The 23,547-nt window shown below is 39.5% G+C and overlaps 1 long non-coding RNA gene across 1 annotated transcript; it reads left to right on the top strand.

Moving 5' to 3' along the window:
• The first annotated feature begins 63 nt into the window (after positions 1-63).
• Positions 64-23,342, top strand: LOC136991405 (uncharacterized). Its single transcript, XR_010883601.1, has 3 exons — positions 64-146; positions 975-1,132; positions 23,122-23,342. It is a non-coding gene; the product is annotated as an uncharacterized lncRNA (long non-coding RNA).
• The last annotated feature ends 205 nt before the right edge of the window (positions 23,343-23,547 follow it).

Raw genomic sequence — 23,547 nt, 5'->3', positions numbered from 1 at the left:
GCCGGGATGCGCCGCCGCGGGGGGCGGGGAGGAGATGGCGGCTGCCCCCCCCCCCCGCCAACCGCCGCTGCGGCGGGATGGCGGCGCGCAGCGCCAGCGGGGCGGCCGCGGCTGGCTGGGAACCTGGTGGAGGCTGAGGGGGAAAGGTGTGGAGAAGGGCCCCGGCGAGCCAGGGGGGATAAGAAATACGGGGGCGGGGGAGACCGGGAGAGCTCCCTCAGCAGCGCCCAGGAACACGGTTGAGGAGCAGGGCTCCTGGGAGGCAGGAAACTTTTTTTTTTTCTTCCTTTTTGCTTTCCTTCTGGAAAGTAAATTGGAGCTGTCTTTGTGATGGGATGTGACACCAGGAAAGGTTTTTTTTGTTTGTTTGTTTTTTAAGTTGCAGAGGCACCCGAGGGTGCTGAATTCACCTCCCAGTATTGCATTAGGAAAAGAGGACTGGCCTAGAAAGGGCTTCATCTCACCATTCACCATGTGCGAGCAACGAACTAGACACCGGCCCTCCGAAATGCCGGGTTACGGTCCAGAGGAGCAAAGGCCCTTTCCAGGGCAATTCTAACAGAGAACACAATCCGTGTTGTCTCTTTTAAGTGGCCAACTGTGTCATCTTACAGTGTTATTTCACTAAGTAATAGTTTAAAGTCTGAACATTGGAAACAAGAAAGACAAGAATTTATTGGTGCAGTATCAAAAGAAGTATCTTATCAGATGAAGGAGAGGGCAGCGGAGGGGAGAGCAGTGGATGTTTACCTTAGCTTCAGGAAGGCTTTTGACACTCTCTCCCATAACATCCTCATAGACAAGCTCAGGAAGTGTAGGCTAGATGAGTGGACAGTGAGGTGGATTGAGAACTGGCTGAAAGGCAGAGCTCAGAGGGTTGTGATCAGTGGTGCAGAGTCTAGTTGGAGGCCTGTAGCTAGCGGTGTCCCCCAGGGGTCAGTCCTGGGTCCAGTCTTGTTCAACTTCTTCATCAGTGACCTGGATGAAGGGACAGAGTGCACCCTCAGCAAGTTTGCTGATGATCCAAAACTGGGAGGAGTGGCTGATACACCAGAGGGCTGTGCTGCCATTCAGAGAGACCTGGACAGGCTGGAGAGCTGGGCGGAGAGGAACCTCCTGAAGTTCAACAAAGGCAAGTGCAGGGTCCTGCACCTGGGGAGGAATAACCCCATGCACCAGTACAGGTTGGGGGTTGACCTGCTGGAAAGCAGCTCTGTGGAGAAGGACCTGGGAGTGCTGGTGGACACCAAGTTGACCATGAGTCAGCAATGTGCCCTTGTGGCCAAGAAGGCCAATGGTATCCTGGGGTGCATCAGGAAGAGTGTTGCCAGCAGGTGGAGGGAGGTGATTTTCCCCCTCTACTCAGTCCTGCTGAGGCCACATCTGAAGTACTGTGTCCAGTTCTGGGGATGTGGCACTGCTGGAGCAAGTCCAGCATAGGGCTACGAAGATGATTAGGGGACTGGAGCATCTCTCCTATCAGGAAAGGCTGAGAGAGCTGGGCCTGTTTAGCCTGGAGAAGACTGAGAGGGGATCTCATCAATGTGTATAAGTATCTGAAGGGAGGATGTCAAGAGGACGGGGCCAGACTCTTTTCAGTGGTGCCCAGTGACAGGACACGGGGCAACGGGCACAAACTGAAACACAGGCAGTTCCATCTGAACATGAGGAAAAACTTCTTCACTGTGAGGATGACAGAGCACTGGAACAGGTTGCCCAGAGAGGTTGTTGAGTCACCTTCTCTGGAGATATTCAAAACTGCCTGGACATGGTCCTGGACAATGTGCTCTTAGGTGACCCTGCCTGAGCAGCGGGGTTGGACTAGATGATCTCCAGAGGTCCCTTCCAACCTCAACCATTCTGTGATTCTGTGAAATTGGAAGTTTTAGGTTTTGTCCAGTAAGGCTGGTTGGAGTGTGAACTATGAGAATGAGATGATCTTTACAGGAATGTGACTGAACTCTGTAACTACAAACATTTAAAACACCCTGGAAAATAAAGTATGAGGCACAGTTGCTGTACTAATTTTGTGCATAAAAGAGATTTCCCAGTTCTAATTTCCTGAATTCTGTCACAGCCTGTTAATTCATCTATATAGCACTAATGAAATACTATAAATGCTCTTCAGAAGCTCAGGTGCAGGTACCTGTCTTGATTTATCTGTAACCCTGCATCCCAGCTTTATAATTCTGCCCTCTTTTCCCTTTTAAGGTCTTTTCAAACCTAATTTCCTTTATGAACAAAGGCTTCTAAAACATTGGCTATCTAATTTTATGTCTTCTTGTAATTGAATATTCTTTGCCTTCTGCCAGCCAAAGTCTGCAGGTTTTTTTGTTTTGTTTTGTTTTTTGTTTTCTCACATGTGAAGATGAGCTAGGCTTAGTTTTAGTTGAAGCCAAACCTAGAGCCCAAGGTTTAGTAGTCCAAATTTGAAATTGTATCAAATTTGATTTCTTGTATCAAAGGCTTTCATTTAAAATTCCCCTAAATACAACTAATACACTTTTGGGAATCCTTTTTGAATTTTTCACTTAGAATGCTGTTTTGTGGATAAATATTCTGAAACTGTATGTAGATCCTGGGCAGATAATTTTTAAATATTGAATAAAACTGTGCTGTAGCAAAAGAATTGATAAATTAAACATACTGAAGTCAGGAGACACAAAAGCTTATGATCTTTGAGCTACAATAATTTACCACATTGCACGTGACATGGATATGACTGTCCATAAATAAAATAAGGCTGAATTAATGTGCCATACTATCCCAATGTGACTTCTTACCTAAACTCTTGGAATTAAATTACTTTTTATTTTATAGTTTAAGAAGAATTTAACCCAAGATTGTAGTTATTCAGTAGTAGCATTTTGCACCTACGTAGTTTAGATTTTAGATTTTCATTAAGGATAATGTTACTGGAGTGTTATATTTAAAAGCTGTCTTTTCTAACAAAAGTTACTGCTCTTGAATATATTTAAAAGATGATTGGGAGTAAATTTTAGAATAATTTGTGAAAGGCTGAAACTTTCATTAGGTCCCAGTGACACAAGACTAATTTCAAGGAAAATTCAGTTGAGACTTGGATCTTAGCACTAGTAAGAAGATAGTGAGGGAGCTTGGCCGAAGGTAGAAGCCAGAGTCAAGTCACCTGTTTCTAAGTGAATCATCTTTATTATCTATACTTCAGTTTTTAGGTATCTCAGTATACGTAGGTATCTTACCTGGGCTCTGAGAGGTTTTCTCCGGTAAATCTCCTATTTCCTAGATGCTTTAAGCATAGAATGCCTTAAGCATTGAACAATTTTTCCAGAAGACAACACCCTCTATATCTCTTTCTAGAGATGTTTTTAAAGAGTGAGCCAGTCATCTGATTAAATATACACAATTTTGACTTCTGAGCCCCAAAAGGGTTTTTTCTGTTATGGTATGATCTAGGACTGATCTTGTCCTAGATGCATTTCTGCAGCTCAGTATTCGCTGCTTTAAATGCTTAGGTAAGATTTTAAAATCTTTAGTGTTTTCCACTGGCTAACATGTTGGTTGGGTATGAATTCTATTCTTGGTAACTGATATAGGTCTACAAACCTACTTTCTGGGTCTAAGGAGGGTAAACTAAATTGAAACATCCTTTTATGGATTCTGCTCTAATTTCTTATATACTGAATTTCATGAATGCTGAAGGCTAAAGGTAGGCTGTAAAGTGAAAAGAAGGTCTGGCAGAATAGAGTAGAAGGCCACTAACAGTAGAATCATTTATGAAAAAAATGTTTGTAATCTTAGGATATTAAATTAGACGAATACATTGATTCTCTTGTCAGATATATACAATGAATAATAAATAGTAATAAATTGCAGCAGATCTCCAAGCAATTAAATAACCTGAAAACTGCATAGCTTTATGCTATACTGGAAATACTGATACATTTCAAAATTTAGCATAGATTCACAGTAATTTCATGCTGTGAATGTACAAAGCCTTCTTTTACCTCTGTATATATATACCTGTCAAGCTAAATGCTTTAAATTTGAGTCCTTTCTGAGTCATGTATCTATAAAATGTTTTGCTTTTTTAAAGTATTATCTTAGACTTCTAAATTAGTCAACTTTTCCAAAACTTTGATTTCAGTCTTAAGTTCAGCCTTGAACTTTCCATTTTCAGCAAAAAAAAAAAAAATTCACTGGTGTTGAAACATTCCTGGGAAAGTTCTAATAGAAACATTGTTATCTCTATGCATAGTTATAAGCAGGGAAATTTTACTATATATGCACACATACCTGTATACACATACAGTCATGCACACACACAATTAGATGCACAACTTGAACGTTGCATCATTTTTGTGCTATATTCACAGTAATGACACCACTCAAAATTTAGTGCAATTTAATAATGTGAAGGTATAGAACACTCATATATGAATGTACCCACATGTGATATTTTATCTAGCTATAAAAGTTTACATTATTTCTTGAATATAGCATCTGCTTCCTTCTCTAATCACAACTGAAAGCTCTGTGTGTGCTGTACATATATGGCACTTGCTCACTTCCCTCTACTGAAAGCATCATTGCTTAAGTTCAGTCCTGTCATGAAATGGAAGAATTTAGCAGGCTGCTTCTGGTGTGTTTGTGAAGGCTTCTCACAGATGATTTACAGCACTGGTAACAAATAGCTATTTCATAGTTTTATTTCCTGGCTTAACAACATTCTTATTTGGAATATGAAGTTTCTTAACCAAAATAATTTTCCTTTGATTAACAGAAAAGAACTTATCCCAACGAGTGAGAGCTCAAAAAAAGCATCTCTTATCAGTTGACAGCTTCCAGACTGTTCTCTCTAGTAGCTACCAACTACTTTGCTGTGTAGCTCTAGCTACAAGACTAAATTAGGTGCAGGTGGAGACTACGAAGAACAATGCATCATTTTTGCCTAATTATAGTCAATTCTCGCACATAAGAGCAGAGCAGACAGCTGGAATGAAATCCTGCCTTCATTGGAAGTTGATAGGAAATCTCCCATTGATTGCAGTGAGGCCTGAATTTTACCCCAGTGTTATGGCTGAACTATGGTAATGTAAGTCAGTCGGTCTTCATTTAGTATTAAACGTTTGTTTGGAGGTTAGGTTTATCATTAAAGTCCTCTGAAAGTATGCACAGAAGATGTGAAGAGGGGAAAAAAAATCTCTTAGAACTCACACATTTCCTGAGTGACATGGGTTTCATCTGGTGATGCTAACAGAGAAAGTCAAGCCATAGAGACAGGCCTTGCTTGCCAGTAATTTTCATTCCTGAGATCAAGAGATTACTTTAGTGTCTCTTTTCAGTTAGACAAAATTAGTTTCCTTGGTTTAAAATTAGCAGTGGTTTTCCCAAACTATAACAATGCTGGCTTGCTTTAGATGCTAGATGGAGAAAGTCTGGCTTGTTTTCTTCTGTTTTGTATCATCAGTTTTGCACCAATGTAAGTATTGATTTCCACAGAGCTACTCTAATTCACAATAATGAGAGGCTTTCTGAGACCGGAAGGTGCTTCTCTTGTCTGGGATCAATTGGGAATGATATAAATCAAATCAAAATGGAAATGCACAGCTATTCTTTTGTTGGTTTGAGCCCTAAATTTACCTGTTTTAACCAAAAATTGATTTTAAGAATGGATCAACCAATAAGATGCCAAGGTTCCAATGTAAACTGTGTTTTCTTCTATCCTGGTTTGTGCTAAACTGGCTGCTCAGTGATAATTTCTTTCTTTGTATCTAATGATTATTAGAAGATGAAACTTTTCCTTCTGCCTATTATAAAATAAGCAAGTGTCAAAGGTAAGTTTTGTACTACAAATGGTGTTTATAATAGATTTTCCACCCCCAAAGAATGTATAATTACTGCTTTTTAGTTAAGGGTTGAAAGGTTTTTGTTCCCTGTTTATATTACAACAACTTTCAAGAAATTAACATTCAGTCCATTAGCTTTCTTGGTATCTGTTCAGAACCCTCTGTGTGTGCATTATGCTGTTTGCGCTTTGCACTGTTACAGGGAACTAAAACAGCAAGTAAGGATAAGGTCATTATTGATTTTTGTAAGAAATAATGACATTGAGGTGAGGAGCTTCTTGCCAACTGATTGCTCCCTAGAAGAGCTAAGGTTGACCTAACAGCCTCTGTCTACTTGGAAGTACATGTCTCGAAGATCATTACTGCAGTCATAAAACCTGTACATTTTTTTTAAAGAAACATAGAAGATAAGAAAAGTGAGTACTGTGCTATGTGGTACTGCATAAATATACGTTCATATATGTGTTACAATATAAATGTTCAGAGTATAAAGGCCATAGGTGATGGCATCTATAATTTTTGATGCCAAACTCCATCTGTTTTCAGTAGTTTAACTCTGCCATTCTTTTATAATTTGGGCAGAAATTTCTCATGCTGAATTTCTGCCTCAGGCTGAAGACTTCTTTTTGAAAACTTGAATAAAAATAGCTTAGCCACTTTTCAGAAAAGAAAAAAAAAGTGTTGTTTTACTGAAGAGTAACTATAACCCCTACCTGACTGGGAGGGCTACACAGCTGAGCAGCCACATTACATGAGGGAAATGCATACTGCCCTGCCTGGTGCTAATGGAGGGCAGAGGAGAGACTAAAGAATGAAACCTCCTTCTTTCCTGATAAATCTGTATCTGGTTTTACCCACATGAAAATAGTTTTTACACTAGGAGCTTCACTGTTCCCATACTTTAGAACCAGGGCTAGAATTCTTCTAAGGGAGTCATTCTGGTTTCAGAAAGATGCTTTTTGATGACCCTGATTTTTGCTGAACCACGAGCTTCTGAGAACTGGATTGTCACATTCTCTGAAGAGATGCATTATAGTTTAGCCTGAAGTCATCATATTCTGTTTGTATCAAGCATGGTCTAGCACAAGACTACAGGGCTTGAGTCAGGCTGCCCCCTCTTTTTTCTTCTTCAAAGCCAGGGAGCACTACAGGCAAAGAGACTGTCTCTGATGTGCTTTCAGTACTCCTTCATCTTTCCCCAGGCTGGGGAAGCAGAGGGATGAGCAGCCAAGCCTGGAGGGACAGTTAGAAAGCAGTGAATTGAGCACAGGCATCTGAAATGAGAGTGGGGGACTAGAAAATGATACAAGGATGTAGACTGAGAGTAAAAAGCTACATGAACTAAAGTCATAAAGGATCAGGTTAGGACAGGGGCTGAAAGTGGCAATACCACTAAGTTCTTCTAAGTTCTGGGCAACACTGGAGGTCGCAGTATGCTGCTGCTGACAAATAGCTGTGAAACCCACTGAAATGATACTGACCTAGTAAACTCCATGCAGCTGGTAATTGCAACAGCTTCCACTCACACTGTTAGCTTGAGCGGAGGGAATCTGTGTTGCTGTTCTGCTGCTTGATTATTGGGACTTCTGGGGCAGGAGGGTTGTTTCTATTTCATTTTTGTAACTTTTAACTCTAGAAAATTACAAAATGCTCTGTTAAACTAATGTAGTAGTTTAGTGACTTCATAACTGCATGAAGTCAAATGTTCCAAAAGAAAATGCAGAAACAGAGTTCTCCCAATGTTCCTAATGTGGCCCTTTTGCATTAGGACATAGCCTTTATTTGTATGGTTATGTACCTTCTTCTTTCCCTACATGATTCCTACTTCACTTGGTGCACATGATGAGCCTGCTCTGGCTATGAATCAAGGTTATGCAGGGAAGGAGACTATTGTCTATTTAGAACTTTCATTCCATTTCTTGGGAAACTTGGAAAATCTGTGGACTTGGGAGAAACACCAGAGAGTTGTGCACATACATTTAAACATAAAGAAAGGCACACTGTTAGCCCACAGAACCAGGTCATGGTAGATTCTGAGAAAAAAGAAATGAACAGGGAACAGGTATGTGTTTACAGTCAAAAACTCAACATGAAGGCACATGGCGATCAGAGAACCCCAGGCAACATGCATCATCCTGAAAGGAATCACAGAAGCCAGAGAGCACTTCCCAAATGGTGATGGTGTTGCTGGTACACAGCCTTTTGTCTCAATACAAAACTACTTCATTATTTACCAGTATGCCACCATGCCTAGTGGAGCTGTGCTGCGATCCATGGCGCAACGATGAGGCAAACATGGGACTAGCTACAACGGCTTGGGCATTGCCATGCAACAAATGGAGTGAGCTGCCCCAGGGCAGGGGTACATCATGCTTGAATTTCAAGGGCTTGCTAGTTACTGGTTAGCATCTGAGCTATGATACACATTGATATTCCAGCTATATGCACTGTTTAAAAAACTATAACGCTGCCAAAGCCTTACCATAGGTGTACTTGAGGCTTACACAGGCATACACAATAGCATAGGCTGATGCACAACTTCAGCATCACTTACCCAAGTGCAGCATAAATTTTTAAGCTTTTGTTTTGTTGTTGAAGACCTAGGTACAAAACATGATTTCATTGTCTTTACAGATACCCATATCCTGATAAGACCTAGCATGCCTAATGTGTATGTAGGAGCCAAGAGAGTTAGCATATAGGTAGCGTAGTGTTAACACTAGAGAAGACAATGATCCCTTCAAAAAGAGAGAGAGAGAAAAAACCATCCATCAAGATCTTGTCTCTCTGGCTGAAGCGGACAACACCTGGATAGTGACTAGTTCAGTATGATTGAACCCACGGATGTGTGTTTTAATCACCAGTGTAGGGTATCAGGCCATTTATGGCTTATTCTGTTTAGCTGTACTTGCATAAAACATGCTCATTAGCAAAGATTTCTGGTGTCCTTGCCTGAGTCCTTCATGTTTGTCTTGATCCTGTTTGACAACACTTGTAACAGTGTGTGCTTGACCCACCCCAGCACATCTGCTAAATCAGCTTCACTGGTTCATATTTAGCATTTTACCTTAAAACTGGGGTGGGCTAAAACTGCACATAAAGTTGGTTACTATAGTTGATGGGTAGTAGCTTGGTAAATGTGGTAGTTCAATCACAGTCCCATATGCCCATACACTAATTTTTTTTCCAAATTAAGCCCATGGCTCCAAGACAGCCACAAAATGTTAGTAGAGCTGCTACACTAAGAGCTAAGCAAAATATTTAATCAAAGATTACTGTATGTGAAATCAGTAAGAAGTCTTTTTCTGTTTTCATGTTGAAATTATAGTTTTTTAATCTTTCTTCTTAAGTTACAAACACCTTAGCTTTTCCTAACATTTATGTAGTAATAGATTTCATTATGCTATTTAGAAAATATTGTACAGAATAATCTCTAAAGGGCCACTGACAGCATGTGTTGATGAGATAACATCATCAGTAAAATGTCAAAGTTCCTGAAGACAGGATTAACCTTACTCCCTTATAATTCAGTGTTGCCCTGTTCAGTACAGGCTAATTCTGTCACAAAGGTTATTTAAAATTAAATAAATTGTGAGGCAATCTCACAAGCTCATATTTGTTGTTATCAAACAAAACTTAACTTTATCCAGAACTTGCAACATTTGTCCTGTAGGGCCTGAGGGCATCTGTGGGGGTTACACAGTCTCAAAGGATAAAAATATTTATTGCCTCCTTCCTGAACCCTTGAACTCTCTGCAGGCATTACTTCATGAAAAATTGTCAACCTGCCTGGCTGGCCACGGGGGAGAGCTGTGGGTGACACACAGTGAAGGATTTAGCCCAGAATGAAGGCTGAGGTGAGCACCCAGCTATTCCATTTAGTCACTGTAATATCCTAAATCCTCGCTTAAGGGAGCTGCCGATGAATACACTGCTGGCATATGTTCTTGGTCCATATAACAGAGAAGGAGAGTTCATAGCCAGCTGCCTGACCCCTCAACCTTGTCAGTGTGAATAAAATACACAAAATTGTGCCTTCTGTGCTGTCATCTGTGGAAAGAGCCATTATGTGCTGCATGTCACGATTGCATTAGCATTGCATGAACACCGAATGGAAAACCTTCACAGTCTGTGTGTGCACAAAAGGGCAGATTTAAGATGGCTCTGAATGACCTGATCTGAGTTTTGAAATCCCACTTAAAGTTGCATTGACGTAATCTCATGTTTAATATAAATTGACATGAATGAGATTATTATTTCCAGGAATTTTAAGCAGAAAATTGATTAAATCTATATTTAAAGAATGAACTAAAATCTTTAAGAAATACAAAAAGTAACAGTCCTCATGAGGCCATGATGGGATTTGCTTCCCAAAGGGAAAGACCTTGAGCATGTTTGATATTCGTCTCTCATAAAGTCCATATCTGAAATGAAGTACAATCTTTACTTTCTCTGGACAAGACTATTTAACACAGATCCTCCAGAGAAACTTCAAGTTGATTAAAATTCTCTTAGTGTTTTCAGAAATGCAGCATTGTCTTTTACTAACTGCGCAAAGACAAACCCTATATAATCTGATTGTTGTTTCAGCTATTTGTTTTGCTTCTCAATTATGTTCAGATAAAACAGTTCAAATTGAAAATTAGCAACATTAACTACATGAAGTGAGGATTGCTTCTGAAAGAAAAAGCAGGAAATACAAAGACCTCTTTCTTTTTAGGTCAACTAGAATTTCAGTGTGTGAATATGCAGCTCGCTTTCACCTGCTCTCTTTGATGTACTGTAGCTAACTGTGTAATTTTATCAGAGAGTCTGGGAAGATTCAATTTTATTACAAGCAAAAGAAATGTGAAAATGGTAATTATGAAGTGATTAGAGTAATGCAGTACATGTTTTGCCCATACATTAAGATTTGGATTTTTTTATCTTTATTTTTGTTTTGTGAGTGGCCACATGAGTGGCCTATTTTTTTGCTTTAAAATATATACTTTTAAAGCCCCCAACTGGCCTTCTCTATCCCTAAGGAGTATGAAGCCTCCTAAATAATAAAAGATCTCCTCAAATTTCTCTGAATGTATTTTCAAAAGTGAAATATGGTATCTGTCCATGTTAGAAGGAGTAACCCTATATTTCTAGACTTTCACTCACTGTCCTAAACAATGGTCTTTCACTGCCCTAATACCTTAAACGGCTTAATGCTCTTCTAAGAATGCTTAAATGGGATTGTGAAGCTTTCATTTACACTTGGGAAACTATTATTCTTCATTCATAATTCTTTCCTCTGTGTTTGACTGAAAGTCAGCTTAAGGATTTCTCAAAAGCCTTACCTTCATTTCTACATTTATTTGCTTACTTATCTTCATAGGATGTTAAAGCATTCCAAGAGCATTGCAAAGCATATTGGATGCAGTTTTGCCTTCAAAAGCTCAGAATTTAAGGGTTTAACCCAGTTTGCATACAACTACTCAATGATGCTTTGATTTTAAGGAACGAATACAGTTATTCATGCGGGTAGGCATCAACAGAGTTGGTCCATGCAGCACAGTAAATGAGTTCACGGGAGGAAGGATTTGGTTTATAAGATTTGCGTGAACATGACCTTGATTTATATTGTATGAAGAGTGGGTGACTGCCCAACCACAGTTACGTTATGTGATGTGGAAGCAGGTAGTAATGAGGGGAAGGTACTAATGCCCTCTTACAGAGCTCCTCTCGGTAAATCAACAGCTGAACATCCCTTCCTGCGTAGACATATGAAGGTGAGTAGGGACAGGTATGAGCTCCTCTGTGTACTCTTAGAGCTGGGGAAATATGAACCACCTCACTGCCCTATGAGACAGTGCACCCAAGCAAAAGTGCTCTGGCACCGTCACTCAGTTTGCAGGAACTTAACAGTTCCTGTGAGTTTTATTTGTTATCATTCTTAATTATTATTCCTGTTAGTATTAGAAGGGATTTGAAGAAGAGAAGGCCTGGTGAACAGGAAACAAATGACCTGGGTGTCACTTCGCAAGCAGTTACTGAGTACAGCTCACAGCATTTATCTAACTTCAGATTTAATTGTGCAGCTAATTGCTTAATGACTACTGAATCTACTTAATGCCCTGCTTGAATAGCAGTGCCCTCTGGAATGAGCACTGAAAGAAAGAAAATCAGCAGCAATGCAGTACAATTTGAATACCTTCACAGGAAAAAACTTGTACTCAGAAAGGTGTGCCCTTTCAGACACAGAAGTCCCTTCAATCATGGGCTTTTCCTTCTTCAGATTTGCTTTTGTAAACCTGAAAACTTTCTTCTGCCTACAAAATACTGCAGTCAATGGTATTTGGCAGCCCATGCTAATATTAATAGTATTCAGCAACCACCATCAAAGTTTCTCATTGCTTCCTTCCGTTCCCTCCTTGATTTTTGAATCTCCTTCTTTCTGAACTTCTTTTTGTAGTGTAAGATCTTTGGGGCAAGAAATACCCTTTTCATTGTGGTTTATAGGTGTTAAATACAGAAGGACTGTGATCCACCACAAGAACTCCAAGATCATAATACAGGTAATATGAATAAGCCCAAGACAGATACCATGCCCGTTATAATTAAATATATAGTTTTTCTCAAATTACAGAGAGATTGTTTGAAAATTAGAGTAGACCATGTTATCTTTTATCTGTCAAGCACTAGAATGTATCTATGCCTCTGAAAGATTACTTTTGCTGGAGGCTTAGAAAAACTTTGCCAAACTTGTGACAAGATTTAAATATGGCTAGCTTTAAGTCTGCTTTGTTTCACGCGGTCCTAATTTAGACCTCTGAAAAGTCTGCTTTGTGCAAGCCTACGTTCTGAGCCAGTTTCAGAACTGACAGAAGAATGGTTGAAAAACAATACAATTGAGTTATATTTCTTTCAAGTGAGATGAGAAGGCTTGAGGATTTTTTACATGCATTGTAGCCCAGACAGCTGATACCTGGGGCAATAAGAACAAGCATAAACTTGAAAGAAGTAGTCGTCAGGGATGGAATAGAGGCACTGCTGCGTAAAGCTCATTCTATTACAATCAGAAAACTGTAGCCATGCAGTAAAGGTGAAGAATGATAAGAAAAATTCTGGATTAAAGATGTTGCTGACACACAGAAGGAGCGGTCCACCAGGGGGAGAAAACCTGAAGAAATCATTGCACTGAAATCATGAAAAAGTGCAAGAAATAAGAAGGGTGTGTAAAATTAAACACAATAATCCCTAATTTTTTTTTTTTAGTTATTAATTTACTCAGCTGTCTTACTTATCCTACTCCTCTTTGTCAATATCAGGAAATCTGGACATCTATTTTAATGTTTTGAGTTTCTTGCTAAGTATGTTAGTTCAGGCAAAGTGATTCAGCTAAATATACGACATCCATATTTCACAAAATCTATTTCTTGGCACTGAAAGGTTTTCTCAGTATTAACAAGTCCATGTGAAAGACCCATCATTTCGATTCCTACTGTTTCTTGACAGAAGGAATGTCTAGTGCAAAACATGTTTTAATAATAGCAGTATTTCAGATTGCTTTTATAACTCCAGGGGTTTAAACAGTTGTTTAGTGATCTTTCAAGTCAACAAGATTGACCATCGTACAAAGTCTTCCTGATGAACAGGCAAAATACAAGATTTTAGTACAAGACCGACCAATATAGAAAGTCTTCCTCATGATTGGCAAAGTTCTTGATGGTTTATTCTGTCAGAGTTCATATCTTGGGTAGGATTTATTTGTCCTAACCTGAGCAAATAGAAGTTAGTCATCTAAGCCTGAGCAGTCAACCATAAGTTCACCTTATAATAAGGGAAAAGAAGGAGGCACTCTGAAAAGGCAAGTCATCTTTACCAAAGGCAGGCATATGTGTTCATATGAGCTGTACCCTTGAAACATCTATTTATGTCTAATGGGAGCTTTGCCTCACTGGATCAAGTCTAAATGGGTTACTTTCGATATCTAAAGCTAGATGAGATAAGCCCAACCACTTACCTCTTTATCTGATCTCAATTGCTCCTTTTTGTGTGCCTTTTGAAACCTCTTCAGCAGTGTCAACATAAATGTCCTGTATTCTAGTTCAATTTTGTACCCCCTTTACCCCAGGGTTAAGGGTTATCTCCTACCTTGACTTTACTATGTTCAGTATTTCTTCTGTGTTCTGACACTGTTTCTAATAATATGTAGCCCTTTCTTCAGTAACTGCTATTAATTGTATTAGTTGTAGCATGCTGTACTGATTCAGCTGTAGTCTGAACAGCCCTAGCAAAATATGAAAAAGCTAAAACTTCATCTGTGACCTGGGCTAAACTTTCTGGTGCTTCACACTCTTCCTTTGCAGTTTCATAGCTCATCACCACATTTATCCTGAAGTATTCACAGTCCTCTTTCTTCCCTCATCAAAAGGATGTTTTCTTGCTAAGGAATGCAAAGAAAACTTTTCCTGACTATCTTGTCAGGACAATATACTGATATCGTCCCTCTTCTACCCAAAGAATCCCAGTAAAAGTCTGTTTTATGCCTTGTAACTCTTTTACAGCATTTATTTCATTGCTTTTTGGCACAGTTGGCAGCTGTAAAGTAGGAACTGAGTTCAGGAGGAGGAGTTCAGCCAAACCGTTCATTCCCACTCCATTCAGTACCTTTCCTTCCCTCCTTGCTTCCCTTCTTCCTTCCCTCCTCCATTCTTTCTTCCCTCTTTCCCTTCTTTCCCAGGCCAACTGGCCTTTTAATCTGCCAACTAGTTTTTAACAGATATTTTCTATATAACCACCTAACTTCTCATTCTGCTACTTCTCCTTTATACTGTCCCTGTTTCTCCCAGTGGACTGCATTATCAATGCTACTCATGCACTATACATTAGAAATCACAAATCCAAAGCTAGTCACTATAGTTAGATCTGTTTTGATGTATATCTAGCACTTATTCAAAACTCCATTCAAGGTCAGGGCTCAGTCCCAACTCACTGAAGTCAATGGCACATCTGTCCCTGTCTAAACTGGCCACTGTATTATAACTTGCTTTTGAGACTCATATTATATGAGACTCACAGTAGGTTCATCTGAAACTTTTAACCTGAAAGGCAGGAAGTTATTGGAAAACAAGCTCTTGTTTTGCAGTCCCTAGTGGATAACACCCACTTGGATGAAGTTGCCATCTGTTGTTTTCTTGGATTGTGTCAGAATATGTGAAATAAACTGGAAGAGAGAGAGGCAAAACGACAGCCAGATGCAAACAGAAAATAATGTTTGGAAATTTACTGTTGAGATTCTACAAAGAGAAGGATGTGCAAAGTTTTATGTTAGGTTTGGAAAAGCCCTGGTGGGGCAATAGAGGTGATTGTACCAATCACCAAAGAGTAGCTACAGTCCTGGTAGGGCATCAAGAAAGCTCCCTGGCTACCATAGATCCAGTGCCACGGTTCTTTATTTCTTTTTCTCATAGTTTGCTTCTATAAATGAGCTAAATGCTGGCAGCAGGGAGTGGGACCAGAGTCATCCTTTAGACCAAGACAAGAAGGGCAAACTAGAAGAGCAGTCAGAGTAAATAACGTGGCCTTAAAGATGGGAACTAAAAGTGTGTTATTCCCATTAACCTCTTCCATTCTGCAGCTGGATTCTTCTGAGCTGTGATGAAGAATCAGCCTGTATTTATAACCTGTCCTGTATTTATAACCTGTTACAAGACAAGAGAAGAAAGGAAAATTAAGGTATAGGGTTATGATCAGAAAATTCTTCAGTTTAGTGATGCTACATATATTTTGACTTTTTATCCTCTAAAATTTAAAATAAGGTGCTTTAGAATTAAAAATGGAACAGCAGCAATTCTGTTGATGAGAATGAAATAGTGTTGTTTATCCCCATTAAAATAACAGAATCACAAAATCACAGAATGGTTGAGGTTGGAAGGGACCTCTGGAGATCATCTAGTCCAACCCCGCTGCTCAGGCAGGGTCACCTAAGAGCACATTGTCCAGGACCATGTCCAGGCAGTTTTGAATATCTCCAGAGAAGGTGACTCAACAACCTCTCTGGGCAACCTGTTCCAGTGCTCTGTCATCCTCACAGTGAAGAAGTTTTTCCTCATGTTCAGATGGAACTGCCTGTGTTTCAGTTTGTGCCCGTTGCCCCGTGTCCTGTCACTGGGCACCACTGAAAAGAGTCTGGCCCCGTCCTCTTGACATCCTCCCTTCAGATACTTATACACATTGATGAGATCCCCTCTCAGTCTTCTCCAGGCTAAACAGGCCCAGCTCTCTCAGCCTTTCCTGATAGGAGAGATGCTCCAGTCCCCTAATCATCTTCGTAGCCCTATGCTGGACTTGCTCCAGCAGTGCCACATCCCCAGAACTGGACACAGTACTTCAGATGTGGCCTCAGCAGGACTGAGTAGAGGGGGAGGATCACCTCCCTTGACCTGCTGGCAACACTCTTCCTAATGCACCCCAGGATGCCATTGGCCTTCTTGGCCACAAGGGCACATTGCTGCCTCATGCTTAACTTGGTGTCCACCAGCACTCCCAGGTCCTTCTCGGCAGAGCTGCTTTCCAGCAGGTCAACCCCCAACCTGTACTGGTGCATGGGGTTATTCCTCCCCAGGTGCAGGACCCTGCACTTGCCTTTGTTGAACTTCAGGAGGTTCCTCTCCGCCCAGCTCTCCAGCCTGTCCAGGTCTCTCTGAATGGCAGCACAGCCCTCTGGTGTATCAGCCACTCCTCCCAGTTTTGGATCATCAGCAAACTTGCTGAGGGTGCACTCTGTCCCTTCATCCAGGTCACTGATGAAGAAGTTGAACAAGACTGGACCCAGGACTGACCCCTGGGGGACACCGCTAGCTACAGGCCTCCAACTAGACTCTGCACCACTGATCACAACCCTCTGAGCTCTGCCATTCAGCCAGTTCTCAGTCCACCTCACTGTCTACTCATCTAGCCTACACTTCCTGAGCATGTCTATGAGGATGTTATGGGAGAGAGTGTCAAAAGCCCTGCTGAAGTCTAGGTAGACAACATCCACTGCTCTCCCCTCATCTACCCAGCCAGTCATTCCATCAGAGAAGGCTATCAGGTTGGTTAAGCATGATTTCCCCTTGATGAAGCCATGCTGACTACTCCTGATCACCTTCTTGTCCTCCACACGCTTGGAGATGGCCTCCAGGATGAGCTGCTCCATCACCTTTCCAGGGATGCAGGTGAGGCTGACTGGCCTGTAGTTCCCTGGGTCCTCCTTCTCGCCCTTTTTGAAGACTGGGGTGACACTGGCTTTCTTCCAGTCCTCAGGCACCTTTCCTGTCCTCCACGACCTTTTAAAGATGATGGAGAGTGGCTTAGCAATAATGTCCGCCAGCTCCCTCAGCACTCGTGGGTGCATCCCATCAGGGCCCGTGGATTTGTGGGTGTCAAGTTTGCTTAAATGATCTCTAACCCACTCCTCCTCGACCAAGGGAAAGTCTTCCTCTCTCCAGACTTTCTCTCTTGCCTCCAGGATCTGGGGTTCCTGAGGGCCGGCCTGAGCAGTAAAGACTGAAGCAAAGAAGGCATTCAGTAACTCTGCCTTCTCTGCATCCTTCGTCACCAGGGCACCCACCCCATTCAGCAATTTTCCCTAGTCTTCCTCTTGCTACTGATGTATTTGAAGAAGCCCTTCTTGTTGTCCTTGACATCTTTTGCCAGCTTTAATTCCAAACGGGCCTTAGCCTTCCTTGTCACATCCCTGCATACTCTGACAACGTTCCTATATTCCTCCCAAGTGGCCTGTCCCCCTTTCCACTTTCTGTATACTTCCTTCTTCTGGTTGAGTTTTGCCAGGAGCTCCTTGCTCATCCACGCAGGTCTCCTGCCCCCTTTGCTTGACTTCCTACTCATAGGGATGCACCAATCTTGAGCTTGGAGGAAGTGATCCTTGAATATTAACCAGCTCTCTCAGACCCCCTTCCTTCTAGGGCCCTAACCCATGGGATTCCTCTAAGTAGGTCCCTAAGTAGGTCCATGACAGCACTCCAGTTATGTGAGCTCTCCCACCATGTCTCTGTAATGGCAATGAGATCATGGCCCTGCGACCGCACACAGATCTCTAATTCTTCCTGTTTATTCCCCATGCTGTGTGCATTGGTGTACAGGCATTTCAGAGAGGTGATCGAGCATGCAGTTTTCCCATATATATCCCAAAGTATAATTATCTCTCTTTTCCTCCTTTCTGCTGTGAATTAATACATATGTGTAATATATAAAGAAGATACAAACATCCCATGCAATATTATTATACAAGACTCCAAACTGGTATATCATACATAAAATACATTTCCTGAAAATGTTTTCAGATTTTTTTAATAAATGTTTTGTCAAGCTGTTATATCATGTTTTGTACAGGAGGAGAAAAACTAACATAGAATTAGTTCAGCTGCTATCTTCTGAATTTAAGCAAATGCTTAATATACCAGTAGTATTTATTGCTGTTGTAAGGTGTTAGACATGTCTGTAAATAATATTTAAATCTGATTCTCTTAAGCTGAAATGGCTTTACAGGCATTTCCTGAAATAGAAGAATATATTTCCTCTATTTTATTAATATTTGACAGCACTGGTAGCAACAGGACACTGATTTGTAAGACAGATTTTAAAGAAAGGTTGAAATTCTGTACAGTTGTAGCCCACATAAATTCATTTACTGAGCAACAAATGCATAATAAATTGCATTTAAAAACAAAAGTAGACAAAAAAGTCCTTATTTCAGAAGTAGAATTGAGCTACTTTAAAAAGGGGAAAGAATCCTCAGTATCTGCAAAGGAGCTCACAAATGAAAATGCTGTGTATACATGCATGGAAGTTTCCTCAGCTTCAGAGCTGGGGACCAGCAGAAGAAGTAAATTCCATGCACCGGGCTCCTCAAAGCAGTGAATTTTGCCATCAATGCATAGTTGAAAAAAAAAAACAAGAAAAACTTCCTAACTAATCTTCACAAAACTCCCTTTGAGATATTGCAAGCCTTTAAAAGTTAGTACCAACATTTGCAATTGCGTTCTAGATTCTGCAGAGAGACAACGGAAAGTTTGGGCTCAGAAAACTCATACATTTGCTTAACATTACTCAGCACAAACATCTTAAGTCTCTGAAGTTTCAGTACATGAAGTCAGATTTGTGCATAAATCTTCACAGAATAATCCTGAGTCTGAGTTTACAAAGATGCCTGACCGTGTCTGAGAGGATAGCCATTAAAATAACTGAATTAATAGTATAAACAGATACTTAACCAGTATTTTCAGCAACAGGCTTCACCTTTTTGTCAGAGATATTATGTACTGGCAATTTTCCTGCTCACTCAGGACACAAGGAGTTTCTTTTGCATTAACTACAACTGAAACACAATGTCAGAAAAAAACCTCAACCCTTCCACCCCTCCAAAAAAACTAAAAGCGTATTGCAGGAGCCTAGATTAATCAAAAGAATAATTGAAAGATTAAAAAACATGCATTGCAGTAAAAAAGCTCAGTGAGTTCAATCTACTTAGCTTACCTAGGTGAAAGTTTGATTTATCTTGATTACGGTTTCTATGACATGGAGCAGCCATTTGATTACAGAGGAGTCTCCCCTTCAGCAGACAAAAGTGTAAGAAACTCCAACGATCAGAAATTAAAGCTAAGTTAGTTAGATGGTGGAACAATTTATTGAGAGTTGTTATGGATCATTCTGTAGCCTTTGGGTCATTTTTGTGACTCTTGACTGAACACTTTCAATTTTCTCCTCATCTATCAGTGTTAAGGCTGGACACTGTATTGTGGTGATGGTTGCATCAGTGTCAGAGATAGTCTAATTTCCTACTTGGATTCCTATTATACAGTAAAGATTGAGGTCACCTTTTCTAACAGCAACAGGCTGAGAGCATATGTTCAGATGTTTAGTTTCCATGACCTCAGATGCTTTCCTTTGTTCTTCAAATTATTGTTTGGTATGTGGCTGTCCTAAAAATTGCACAGGTAGCTTATCAAATGATTGAGAGGGCTCTATGACCTCTATTCTGCATTATTTGCCATTCCTTCAAGCTTCATATCATCTGGAAATATATATAATATAGTCTGAGTGTTTGCTTTGGAATTATTGATGACAATATCGTACTGTAGAATAAGAACAAATCCCTTTAGCACCTAATAAAACAATTCCCTAATGATAACATGTCATCTTTCAATTAGTGGATTTTTAATCCACTGATTATCATATTAATTTTTGATTGTTCTAAATTCTCAATTGCATTGCCCAAAAGTACCAAATCAGATGCCTTACAGAATATACACGCATATCTACACTTTCCATATAAGCTTTTATTTTTAAAACTGCATCCCATACAACTTATATCCATTGTCATGTCTCCTGTCATAGACTCAGTATTACTGTGGGAGAGTGTGAGAGTCTTGGATTCATACTAACCTGATCCCACTTCCCAGGATTATGGCTCGTGTGCTGCTGGTGAAAGACCTTCTCAGGTGCAAGATAAAAAGCAATATTCTCACAGAGTTTGTTAAAAGATAATACCAAAAAAAAAGAAAAAACACCAACAAGCAAGCAATATCCAGACTTTGTTGACTGGAGGGAAAACAGAATGAGAAATGCAAAGAGAGAAAATTGTATTCTTAATCTATGTAGATTTGATAATATTCAAGTTATATATTTAATATACATGCATTCAACCTATTTGAATAATGCAGTCACTTTTAGAAGGTGGAAAAAAACAAGGGGTTTAGTCCAGTGCTGTTGAGTAGCTTTAGAATATTAAAAATACTGTGTACGATAGTAAGGTGTACCCCAGATAAGCAACCTAAGCCTTCTAGAGTTTAAAGTTTCCTTATTGCCAGAAAAGGATAATATTTGCACATTTTATTTTATTTTTGTAATTGTTTAAGAATATTTCCTTCAGTTTTCCTCCTCTATATAGAATCTGACATTTTCTGTAAGACTCAATGGGAAAGGCTCTGAAATTCTCTCATCACCTTTTCTCTCACTTCTTTAAATTCCACTTTATACGGTCATGGGTATAAGAATCAATGGCTGACCAAGACTCAACTTCCCTTTTTCTTCTACTTTCTTATGAACTGCTCAGAGTCCTAAAAATACTTCCCTGCTCATGATTCCATGCATTGTTCTTCTTCCATTCAAATTAGCTCTTTACTTCATGTCTTTCTCAATGTCTTTCCAGCTTTGCATTTAAAGCCAAGGTGAAGTTGTTGATCAGTTGCCGAAGTGACCAGGGCCCATATTGCTACATGGGTCATGCAAAAGCAAAGTGCCATGAAAGCTTTTTGCCTAGTACTTTTCCCAAGTAGATTGTAAAATAGTCAGTTCTGCTAATAATCTAATTTAAACCTCAGAATTCAGTTCCATATTAGTGTGTGGATTAGCTTTAAATTCTCATTGCTTTGATTTGCAAACACATTCATTCTTTTGGTTAATGAAATAAACTACGAAATAGAAAATTCTCTGTTACCTTTATAAAGTAAAAACTTCTAAATCACATTGTATATGTATATTTGTATATATGCATTTTCGTGAAGAATAGTCACTCTTCTGAGCTGCTTCTAATATTTGGAAATCTGTTTTTTGCAACAAGGTAAAATGTGCAATCACTTTTTGTGTAGACACCATACCAATGACAAGGAAGATTTTAAAAAGTGTCGTTAAAGACGAGTAGCAACGCAAGATAATGGGAAATTATACCACCTACATTGTACCGCTTGACATATAAAAGATATTTTCCTATCATCTAGGTGAATAATAAGCTGCAATCTCCTACCTTCTTCTCTCTCTCAAGAACCACAGTTTCTTGTGAGGGATATGTCAAATCTAGCAAAAAAGTGAACAAAGACACAAAACTTCAGTCACGTAGCATAAATGTATCTAGATTGCTTTTATTCTTCTGACTGAAAAAAGCACTTTCTCTCCTAAAAAAGACTCTCTCTTCTGAAGGTTTTTTATTCTACTGCTCTTTTTTTAACTGATTATTAGATGTATGCTAAACAACCTGATATAAAACATAATTTATGGATTCAGCAAGTAGGGAGTGTGGTTGTGTAGATAGTTTAGCAATAGAGTTATTCAAAGAAAGAAATTATGTCCACATGAACTGATAAAAAGAAACCATAGTATTTGGGGGAGCAATATAGAAGATTGCTAATTCTCTTTAGTTTTAATCTTTACCAAGATGGGACAACCTTTATTGGCAGCTAGTTGGACTGGCATTTCACCCAGAATTGGAAGGAAATTCAAGCTTCTCTGAAAAAAAAGAGAAAACGTGCTTTCGATTAAAAGAAATAAATGGAAAAATACAAATAATTTAGTATGTTAAGACTCGTTCAATGCAAGAGGTTTTTTCAGACTTTTGCCAAAGAAGGGATCAATTAACATCTCATAAGGGTTATTTTCTAAAGAGGGGACTTGCTCAGACAAACAACGGATGACACAAAATAGTTTTTGTGGAATTTCCCTTCCAAGTGAGCTAGGTAACAATATACTAGTGGGTTGCATTAAGGAATGTTATGTTGTCTAGCATGCTCATGGTGAGTTTCGACAAGCTACCATACTGTTGTTGAATAAAGATGTTATAGTCTTTTAATGGAAAGAGATATAAGTTATTCTCCACACCTCCCTCAGTCTCCAGAGCCTCTACCAAGGACATTGATACAAGGTTTTCTAAAAGAATTTGCAATAGACTATACTTGTTAAAATTAGCAATCTATTTGTCAAATAACATCACATTTGACAACCTATAAAAACAAGATGTGCATCTTAGGACTATTTCTGTTTTTGCTCCCCTTTCCTCCTGCAACTGAGAAAGTCATACACATACTTAATTTGAGAGCTTAGATTCAACAGGATCTGAATGTGTCATGCAGACCACTTAACTATATTAAGCTGGCCAATGACGTTGGCTGAGAGAGGATGTAAATACATTCTGCAAGTGTGAGATTCAGCAGATGGATTTGTTGACTTCAGATGTAGTCAGTGGACAAAAAGTGACATTTATGCCTTAAGAACCAGAAATGACTGAATTCTTTAGCCTGAGAATCTGTACACTGATGCAACAGATTGTGACTGAAAGGTTTAGCCTAGTTAGGTATGTACCTGCATTTAATCTATATCAGTTATTATTGTGCTCAATGTTTATGTTTTTATCCTGATAATCTGATTTTTAGTTTTTTTGGTGTGTTAACTTTTTTAGGAAACAACCTGATTTGGAGTCTGTTCTATATTAAAGGTTATTGACTTTCAATCCTTCTCCACCTCAATGAACTTTTTTTTTTTCCTTCAGGAAGAACATTTAAGAATTCAGTCCACCTGAATTGTGTTCAGGATGTGGATGTGATGTACAGGAAAACCAAATGGATGAATGTTAGGCATAGGCAAAGAAAGAGAAAGAACACAAAACAGCATGTTTGGATTGCCCGTTATCCATCAGAAAGTTGTCTGTCATGATGCCTCTACTGCCTTTCATGTCTCTCTCTAATTTTCTCCTGGCTTGAACAAATAAAAATGGACATAATAACTTTGTTTATACTGTAGTTTGTAGGCTTGCTCGCCTCTACTATATTTTTCAAAATTATTTTCCCAGCTTTCTTCAAATGTAGGCACATTCTGATTTTTATTTTATCACTCTTCAGCTCTTTTCCACCCTTTTTGCAAAATTATTCTCTCATTTGTACTAAAATTTTCAATTAAATATTTCCTTGAGCTTGTA

The sequence above is a fragment of the Apteryx mantelli genome, chromosome 1 (assembly GCF_036417845.1).
Source record: "Apteryx mantelli isolate bAptMan1 chromosome 1, bAptMan1.hap1, whole genome shotgun sequence".
Taxonomy (NCBI): Eukaryota; Metazoa; Chordata; class Aves; order Apterygiformes; family Apterygidae; genus Apteryx; species Apteryx mantelli.
This window is presented reverse-complemented; position numbering and strand designations above follow the sequence as displayed.